General features: G+C 46.3%; 1 long non-coding RNA gene across 1 annotated transcript; it reads right to left on the bottom strand.

The window, feature by feature from the left end:
• Nucleotides 1-300: 300 nt before the first annotated feature.
• LOC146182717 (uncharacterized) lies at nt 301-5,826 on the bottom strand. The gene is made up of 3 exons (XR_014708384.1): nt 5,686-5,826; nt 3,429-3,514; nt 301-433 (listed from the first exon to the last, which is right to left on the bottom strand). It is a non-coding gene; the product is annotated as an uncharacterized LOC146182717 (long non-coding RNA).
• Between the last annotated feature and the right edge of the window lie 4,441 nt (nt 5,827-10,267).

The raw sequence follows: 10,267 nt of genomic DNA, 5'->3' as shown, positions 1-10,267 counted from the left end.
GTACCCTGTATCGAGAAAGGAAACTGGGAGGGGGGTGGGAGAGAAAAGTTATCACTCGCGTGAACTCGCTTAGTCGCTCCAACTTACGCCTCTTAATCCCTAAACGATCGGAAATGTAAGCGCTAGGAAACAGGAGATATAAGATTTGTCCTGCCGAGAAAGGGGAGGGGGAGGAGGGGAGATAAGCCAAAAAACCAGCGCGCGCGCGCGGATGCAGTAGTGCAACCAGTGACACAGTTCGGTGCAACATTACAAGTGGCTCACAAATGCACATTTATTTTTGTCCCAGCTTTTCCAGGAACAGCAGGCGCAGACAATCAGCCAGCTGGATGGAATGGAAGTGGATCTCGCAGGAGACGGGCGCTGCGACTCCCCCGGCTACAGCGCCAAGTACTGCACGTACAGCGTTGTTGCCATTCAGACTGGCCGCATCCTTCAATGCGAACAGATAAGAATAGGAGAGGTAAGTCAATGCTGTGATACGGAAATTGGCAAACTGTAATTCGTATGAATTTTGTGCAGTCAGCTGCAGTGCCCAATAGCGCGAGCATGGAGAAGGAAGGCCTGGCCAGGTGCTTGCAGAAACTTGAAACTCAAGGAGTCTCAGTGCAGTCTTTAACAACAGGTAACAATGTGTACATATTATTAAGAGAAATTGTTTTCAACCTCACCAAGAGTGCCTTTGGCAAGTGCTGCTTGCCTTTGTATTGTCATTATACAATAAAAAAACATTAAATTAAAAATTTTCATCTTCGCAAACCATTGAGGATGAGGTACATTTGCTGCCATATATTATTATGCAATGAGATTTTAATTTATTCTATCTACAGATCGCCACCCAGCTATCCGGAAATATTGCAGAAACAGCAAACCGTATATACGGCACTACTTTGATGCCTGGCATATTAGTAAAGGTGTGTGCAGTTTCTCTATTTAATAATTAGTGCAAACACATTGTCATAACACCATTCTGCACAGGACTGAAGAAGAAGCTGAAAGCTGCTGCCAAGTCAAAGGGCTGTGAAGGGATAGAGCGATGGATACAGACAATAACAAACCATGTCTACTATGTTGCTGCCCTGGGCCAGGGTGATGGCGACTTGGTCATCAGTATGTGGTGCAGCCTATTAAACCACATATGCAATAAGCACGATGGCCATCATGGACCATATAGCAAATGCCTGCACGAGCCTCTTGCAAACAGGCAATGGATGAGCAGAGGTAATATTTTTTATCTAGGTTCTTTTGCAAAGTTTTCACTTTGATGCTGTTAGGCAGGTGCATAGCCCACACTTGTGGCATTTGTAAACCGATGATAAATTTAAGGGATAGGTAATGCAAATAGAACTTCATGCAAAAAACTTTTTACACATCCGCACATTACAGCAAGACATAGCCAAGAAAGAAACCCATAACGAAGTGAAGAAACAACATAATGTAAATGTGAGTGCTGAGACTGCGAGATTAATTTAATACTGAGGCAGCTTGGTTATAACGCCAGTAAGAAACACAAAAACAATGGGATGTTCTATACTTTTTTTATACTGACAATTGTTTGTTCAACAACACCTCTTAGATTTCTTGTCACAGTAAAATAGCAGTACAAGACTAGGTGTCTTTTAACAAATATGTTGCTAAAACTGTTTTCACCTGCAATGCAGCAGCTGTAAGCAGGTCAGCATCTATGATTGACTAGAATACACACCAACACTACCAACTCATCAGTCAAATATATATATATACCGTCGGCGCGTTGTTTTTCCTTTCGCTTTGCATTTAATGCTCTTTATTCCAATAATCATCATAAGAGGAATTCCTGTAAATGTCAACGGTATAAACATAAAAAAAAATGTTTGCCTTGCACTCGCAGACTGTTCGCTCCTTTAAATGCTGTATATATATATATATATGTATATATGTACATTTTTTACAGATTCATGTGCTTTCAGGAAGCTAAACTGCATTCTCATGAACTCCCTGTTCCTGAAGGATATTCGACAACTCTCCCCTAAAGCCCAAACATCCTCCCTTGAATCATTTCATAATTTGGTCATCAGATTTGCTCCAAAATCAATTGCATACTCGGATGATGGGATGCAAGCAAGGTAAGTTGAATGAAAGAGAAGGATACGACATTATTTTTTACTCCAGTGCCAGCACGCATTCCAACTTTTCTGCATTGCATATGCAAAAAATCAATCCTTGCATGAAGCATTTAATGTATGTTCATAATACTGTCATTGTAAAAGGAACAGAGGCCAGAGGTAATAGAACTCAGTAAAAAAAAAAAAATCAGAAGTTCATCCATGAAAGCCTGTGCTTCATTCGCACCATATCCTTTTCCTCCTTTCGATTCTTCAACTTGCTAAGCAGCCCAACTAAGCAGATCGCTTTTAGTTAATGCTACAATAGCCACTACGACCAGCACTCCCCTTAGTACAGTGCTTGATCTGGAGCTGTCATGTTATCAGGCCAGGTAATATGAGACCTTACAATTGCGGCTCACATGAGTCAATTCTGACATCTGCCAAAAAAGGGCACCCACTATGTCAAGTGAATCCCAACTCCTGCTCAAAGTATGCGCCGAATGAGAAATTTTCCACAATCCTTCCATCCTGACATTACATACTCTGCTGTAAAATTAGCTGAACCTATCTTGTGTCTTTCTCTTCGAATCTCAGACTGCTGCCATGTCAAAGGTAGTTTTCATACATTTTGAGGAGACTGCGGTGCACACTTCTAACATTCTAAGAATGCTTCATATAATATCGTAAAAACATATTTGCTAGGATGGTAGCACTAGCCATTCTATAATCCCCTTCCATAGAAAAAGTGAGACAGGAGGCTGCAGACTGCACAGGCCATCTAAGGGTCCTCATTGGAAGCCACTGCTCTTATGTTAGAATAGGCAGATGGGATGACATAAAGAAAGAAGTTGAGGACAAGCATGAAGAGCAGGCTGAAAAAACACCTCGTCTCCCTTTTGTGCTCCTCATCTTAGTGCAGTCGGAAGACAAAGGCAGTTTTTAAAGAACTGGATGTTATCAGCGCAAGTTTCCGACCCCTCTAGAACCATCTCGAATGTCCCGAGGCTACTGTATTGAAGCTGCAAGAATGCTCAAGGTTCACTTGACCACTTGAACTAATGATGATCGCTAGAATACAACAGCAGGGAGAACACAGGTGATTCACGATATGATGTTGTATAGCCCATGTCATACATTCATTTTGCTGCTTGGAGATCATTGCATCACATTCTTAATTCTAAAGGCGCTAAACATAGTAGCTAAATCAGAAGCAATTTCTGCTGCAGTGTTGTGAATATAATGCATAATGGTTCCTTATGGTAGCCTCTTCTGTATAATTTTGCTGGCAGGCAACAAGAAACACATTTTTTTCCAAAGTATGAAAAATTAATTCATATTTACCTTCTTTATAGGTCACATCTGGCTGTAATTCACTTTAATGAAAATTCCTCAAGGCTCCAGGCACAGACAAAAAAAGGAGATGACCGCTGGAAAGTAAAGATGACAAAAGCAAGGAAAGGACATTTCAGTGTCACTCCAGTGAAAACGCAGCCTACGTTTTGTAAGTTCAAAGTTTGTTCTACTTATAATATTACACGAAAAACTAAGTGCACTGTTGTAATCCCGATGACTATTTCATGCAGCGTACGTCCACAAGCTCCTCCAAGATGTGGAGAAACGGTCTGAGGGCTCTTCGCACAGAGAGACAGCTGCAAGCACAGCTTCAGAGCGTCACTTTATGACGGATGCCTATGAAAGACCGTCAAAAGAAGAACTGATTGCTGCTCACAGACACAGATTTGCTCTTCACAATGACTAGTCAATTACACAGTACAACTGTCAGTGTGCTTAACCTAAATGCTAAACAGACTGGCATCATTTTTTAAAAATACACAGCGCAACAAACATAGGACAAGCGAGTAGACGGGAACAGCGCTGACTATCAACTGCATGATTTATTGAAAGAACACGAATATATACAAAAATGCTCTGACAACCAAGTGCGCGTGTTCGCAGATAAAACTTGAAATGTTGTTTTATCTGCGAACATGCGCACTTGGTTCTCAGAACATTTTTGTATATATTCGTGTTCTTTCAATAAATCATGCAGTTGATAGTCAGCGCTGTTCCCGTCTGCTCGCTTGTCCTATGTTTGTTGCGCTGTGTATTTTTAAAAAATGATGCACCAACTAGCTCAACTCACAGTTCTTTTGAGACTGGCATCAGCGCCGCAAAGCATTGGCCACTGGAGCCAAGAAAATTGTTTCAATATGTTTGCTGCGACTGACAATAGCTGGAGCGCAGTTACATATGACTTTTCTTGTCCGAGTGAGTGCAATCTTGTACCCATATCTCTGCGTTTTCTTTGTGGCTGCGGCTAAGCAAAAATGCACACAAAACATGTTGCTGTTTGCTTATCGCGGCAACTACACATGGTGTGCGACCGCTTGCAGGCCTTTCAAGTATTATATCAAAGCTGCCGCTTGAAACAAAAGTAAAAAAGGCAGAACAACTGTGGGTTCAAGGTGTGTAAGGCTAGATTGCGAATAATTATGCCAGTCAGAGTTTTTCAGCTTCTTGAGGCCAAACTGGAAGTAAATGGCACTGTAAAAATATGACTGTCTGTCATCCATGTCAAACAGGGGTAAAAACCTCGTCAAGCTACTGTGTTAGTAGCCTTTTGTTCCTACCTTAGCATTTGTTTTTCTGTCGACAGGAGGAAAAAAATCTGAATGAAGTTGATTGAGTCGCTCAGCAGTTTAAATTGCCGCTAAGAATTCTGCTAGCGAAAAAAAAAAAGATCAGCAAGTAAAAGAAATGTGCAATATGGACAGGTGCTGTGTCGGAAACAAAGTGTGAGAAATGTACATGTATTTACATTCACTTGCCACTGACTCTTGTACACACTTTGAGTATCTTTAACGCGCAGAACATAAAAGAAAGACATGGTGACCAAAAAAAATATTAAAGTGTCACATACATTCGAATGTACACCGGCTCAAGCATAAGAAACAACAAGGTGGTCAGTTATAAAACTAAGAAAGCACAGTTTTTCGCTGAGGAGAGCAATTCTCTAGGAATTATCTCGAAATAAAGTCGTTTTCTTTGTTTCTTCGGTGCGTCCTCATCACTGCACGTCATGCGAAACCTCGTAAGGGCCAGATACAGCATGCGTATCCTAATACTACATGTTTACCGCGGCGGCTTGTATCTCTCCGGCTCTACCGCTCAATCGTTTGTGGTGAAACTGCGCACGGAGCTTTGATATTACGGCAAACTTTATTTGCTCGTAGGAAGTTAGGTAAGGGTGCTTAATTCGTTGCTGCTGCGTACAATGCAAAGTTGCAGTCTACCGGGATCGGGGCCGAAAGCCGCCAACGCCGGCGCACGATTCCGCGGGTTCGCGCACGGCCGAGCCAGGTAGGTGCAGTTGTCTTAGGTAATTTACTATAAGGCAAAAGTTTATAACCTACAAACTTACTACGAGACAAAATGCAACCTCCGTGAGTAGTTTCACGCAATCAAGTCAACGGTGAAGACTGTAGGATTTTAATATCCGCCACAGTACTGATGCATCTCAACAATGACTAACTCATTGCACCTGTGAAACCGTCGCTTATCTGTGCGCTATGTTCAAGCTAGTAAACACATTACTTACCAGCATATGTTGTCGCCTTGACTTGATCCGAGGTGCGTTTTTTGGTTTGGTGGACACAGGAACGGAGCAGCGGTTGCCTCCGAAATTTTGCTGCACTACGTAAGGCGCAGTGGATTGGGGCCCGACATTTAAAGCACCGACTTAATGTTATACACCTGTAAGCCGACTTCGAAGTTCATTTCGCATGGGCGACATAAGAAACGAGAACATTCACAGGCGGAAAGTGCCCCGCAAGTACACTGCAAGGAACTGAAACGAGATCGCCGCTCGCGACCGCGCCGCGATTGCCGTGGTGTCTGCGCGAAGGGCAAAGATGCGCGCGTGCGCGCACGAGACCGGAAGTGCAGGAAAAAAAAGCTTTGAAAAAAATGTTTCTGTCTACAAAACATCCTAATTTTCTTTCCTGGTAATTAAAAGTTAAGCGTATTTCAATTTTTCTGGCATAAGCGATAGTTTAATGGCTGTGTGACGTCGCAAAGAAGCAGACCAATAGTCATTCGAAAACGCATGCACGTAGCAGCGTTGCACAGAGGAGGAGGAGGACAGGCAAAAGTCGAAGGAAAGAACGCGCCAAATTTCGAATGGGATTGTGGGACCTGCACTGCGCGTAGACGTGTATTATTGCGTTCAAATGTGTATCGCAGCATAATCTAGCGACTGAGATAGTTTGTGAGGAGTGCTCGGGAGGTGTTTGTGGGCCCCTTTAACTTCAGCTCTTTTGTACAAGTTCTTCCTGAGGGCATTTCTCTCGCCGAACTGACCCCATTGTCAGAGTTTATTGTGGCTGCTCTTTTACGTGCCCCTATTGCCGCAGTGCCGACGCGACCTGCACCATTCCCACCTCAGGAGGTCCGTATATCCGGCATGGTTGCTCCTGACTTGCGCCCTGATCGTGCTAAAGCACTTACGACCCTACTGACATCGTACAGAGATATTTTTGATTTTGGTGACCGACCCTTGCGTCAAACGTCCCTCGTTACACATCGAATCGATACCGGAGACGCCAGCCCAATTCACAGACGACCTTACCGAGTCGCCATTTCTGAACGTCGCCTCATACAAGATGAAGTCGACAAGATGTTGGCAAGGAACATCATAGAGCCTTCCAGCAGTCCCTGGGCATCACCTGTCGTGCTTGTTAAAAAGGACAATACCTGGAGGTTCTGCGTTGATTACCGACATCTCAACAAAATTACAAAGAAGGACGTTTACCCGCTCCCCAGGATAGCTGATGCCCTAGACTGCTTGCACGGTGCCAGCTATTTTTCTTCGATTCTTCGATTGATCTCCGTTCCGGTTATTGGCAGATCGCTGTTGACGAACGGGATCGAGAGAAGACCACTTTCGTCACACGTGATGTCCTGTACCAATTCAAGGTGATGCCATTTGGTCTGTGTAATGCGCCCGCAACATTCGAGCGCATGATGGATTCTCTTTCGCACGGTTTCAAATGGACGACGTGTTTATGTTATCTCGATGACGTTATTGTCTTTTCCTCGACCTTCGAGAGCCATCTCCATCGCTTTGAGGCCATTCTTGGAGTCTTCCGAAGAGCTGGCCTTCAGCTTAACTCGAAGAAGTGTAGCTTCGGCCGACGTGAACTCAAGGTGCTCGGTCACGTGGTCGACGCACGTGGCGTTCGACCCGACCCAGACAAAATACGTGCTGCAAGAGCATTTCCTACACCCCGCTGTACCAGTGACGTGCGTAATTTTCTAGGCCTTTGCTCCTATTTTCGGCGGTTTGTCCCCAACTTTGCGGAGACTGCTCGCCCACTCACCAATCTTCTGAAGAACGACGCTCCATTTTGCTGGGACCAAGAACAGTCTCAAGCATTTTCTGCGCTTATTGCGGCCCTCACCAACCCACCCATCCTGGCACACTTCAATCCCTCAGCACCAACGGAGGTACGCACCGACGCCAGTGGTCACGGTACTAGTGCCATTCTTGCCCAACAGCAGATGGGTCGCACTCGCGTCATTGCTTATGCCAGTCGCCTCCTTTCTGCGGCTGAGAGGAATTACTCAATCACAGAACGTGAGTGCTTAGCCCTCGTGTGGGCAATCACAAAGTTTCGCCCTTACTTGTTGGCCGCCCGTTCTCCGTCATCACCGACCACCACGCATTATGTTGGCTTTCTACGCTGAAGGACCCTACTGGTCGCCTGGGGCGTTGGGCCCTCCGCCTTCAGGAATACACTTTTTCTGTCGTCCACAAGTCCGGCCGATTGCACGCTGACGCCGACTGCCTCTCCCGCAACCCGGTAGGTCCACCACCCACCAGCGAGTGTGACGATGACACATGTGTATTGGCCATCTCTGACCTTTTAAACATTCGCCATGAACAGCGCTTAGACCCCAAGCTTTGCAGTATTATCAATCGCCTCAGCACTAATCACCTTGATGCAACCCTTGCTTTGTTCGTGCTCCACAACGGCACCTTATACCGGCGTAATATGCGACCAGATGGCGCCGAGCTTCTGCTCGTAGTCCCCGAACACCTGCGCGCCACCGTTCTACAGCAACTGCACGACGTGCCCACTGCGCGTCATCTTGGTCTATCTCGCACGTACGACAGCGTCCGCCGCCGTTTCTTTTGGCCGGGCCTCTATCGCTCTGTTCGTCGTTACGTGGCTTCTTGTGACCGGTGTCAGTGACGGAAGAAGCCATCGGTGGTGCCTGCTGGATACCTGCAGCCGATCGACATTCCAGTAGACCCGTTTCCCGAGTTGGCCTTGATCTCCTCGGGCCTTTCCTACTCTCTTCGTCGGGGAATAAATGGATTGCGGTGGCCACGGATTATACTACGCGCTACGCTGTCACCCGAGCGATACCTACCAGCTGTGCAACTGACGTGGCTGCGTTTCTTCTCCACGACGTCATCCTGCTCCATGGTGCTCCACGCCAGCTGCTCACTGACCGTGGCCGTTGCTTTCTTGCTCGGGTAGTCGACGAAATTCTCCGGTTCTGCTCCATTAAGCACTATTTCACCACCGCTTACCATCCACAAACGAACGGCCTCACCGAACGCCTCAACCGCACGCTCACGGACATGTTGTCAATGTAAGTATCGGTTAATCACCGTGACTGGGATGTTACTTCGCCGTTTGTAACGTTCGCATATAATTCCTCCCGTCACGACACAGTGGGTTACTCCCCCTTCTATCTCCTATACGGCCGCGACCCTCCCCTTCCGTTTGACAGCGTACTGCCTCCCACCGTAAATGCCAGCTCCTATGTTCGTGACGTCATATCTCGAGCTGACGCCGCCCGGGTTATTGCTCGCCGCCGACTAGCTTCCTCCTAAAATTCCCAGAAACGCCGCCATGATTCCCGTCACCGCGACGTCCACTACTCTCCCGGTTCTCTCATCTTGCTCTGGACTCCCGCTCGTAGAGTTGGGCTGTGTGAGAAGCTCATGCCACGCTACGCAGGACCCTACCGTGTCTTACGGCCAGTCACTCCTGTGACATATGAGATCACCCCTGTGCATCCGCCGCAACAGTCCGCTATGCCACGTACCGAGATCGTTCATGTCGCCCGAATGAAGCCGTACTACACCTGCAGTAGTTCGACATAATGCGCACCGAGACTGTGCTTTTCGTGGGGGGGTAATGTTACATATATGACCTGCGCGTTGCTGGATGTTGAAGAAGAGGACGATTAACAGTAGTGCCGCGAAAGGAAGACGAAGCTGAAGAAATCATTGAGACTTGCCTGAACACTTGCTCTACTGTGCTGTGGACGCTTGCCCTTCACCTGCTGTGGTTTCTGTGCTAGCCTTCTGCCCCGTATCAATATCTCACAATGTGTACTTTGTATATGCCAACAGAAGATGGGCCGGCACGCATGCTTTCCTGCAATGAAATAATGTAGACGTAGCCCTGATTAGTTAACAAAGCTTGCGTCAGATAGCTATGTTTGAAATCCTCTGCCAGTTTTCTACATGCTGATGCGCTGGTTTCTATTCTTAGTGACGCAAGTTTCGATACGTATTGACCACATGGTCCTTCTTGCCCGTTCAGCCCGCGTTTTCTTTTTAAACATTTTCCCCGTTACTATGATGACCGGGTGGCGTGAATGGGGGAGTGGGCGCATACTTGCACTCTGCATGCTATTTTCTGCTATTTTTTCTGTCTCTGACAACGTGTGCCCGGCGCTGTGGTTCTTCTGCATGTGCTTTTGGTCTTCCTTTCATTTTCCCCCTCATTTCCGAGCTGCCGCACATGGAGCGTATGGGCAGCTTCAAGTGGCGGCTAATTTAGGCGACCAGTGGCACGGGAGTATCGAGCTCCCCTTCCCTCCCCTAAACATACTTTGCTGTGCACTTATAAACTCGGCCTAACGACCTAGCATTGTAAATGAAATGCAGCAAATGTTGCAAAACGTGAATACGCTCATAGGCGTGCCCCTCTCCTCGAGCTGCGCTCGCGCCTTGATTTCTACAACTGCTATCCGCGCGTAGTACTTTGTACATCGTGGCTGAATATGAAAGGAAACGATCACTTTGCGCGAAAAGACGTTTAGATTTCCTCTACTAAAGTGGAAAATGACATTTATGCATTACATATGCCTAGAGGAAT

Source organism: Amblyomma maculatum, chromosome 7 (genome assembly GCF_055883805.1).
Source record: "Amblyomma maculatum isolate TAMU_Amacu chromosome 7, ASM5588380v1, whole genome shotgun sequence".
In the NCBI taxonomy this organism is placed as follows: Eukaryota; Metazoa; Arthropoda; class Arachnida; order Ixodida; family Ixodidae; genus Amblyomma; species Amblyomma maculatum.
This window is presented reverse-complemented; position numbering and strand designations above follow the sequence as displayed.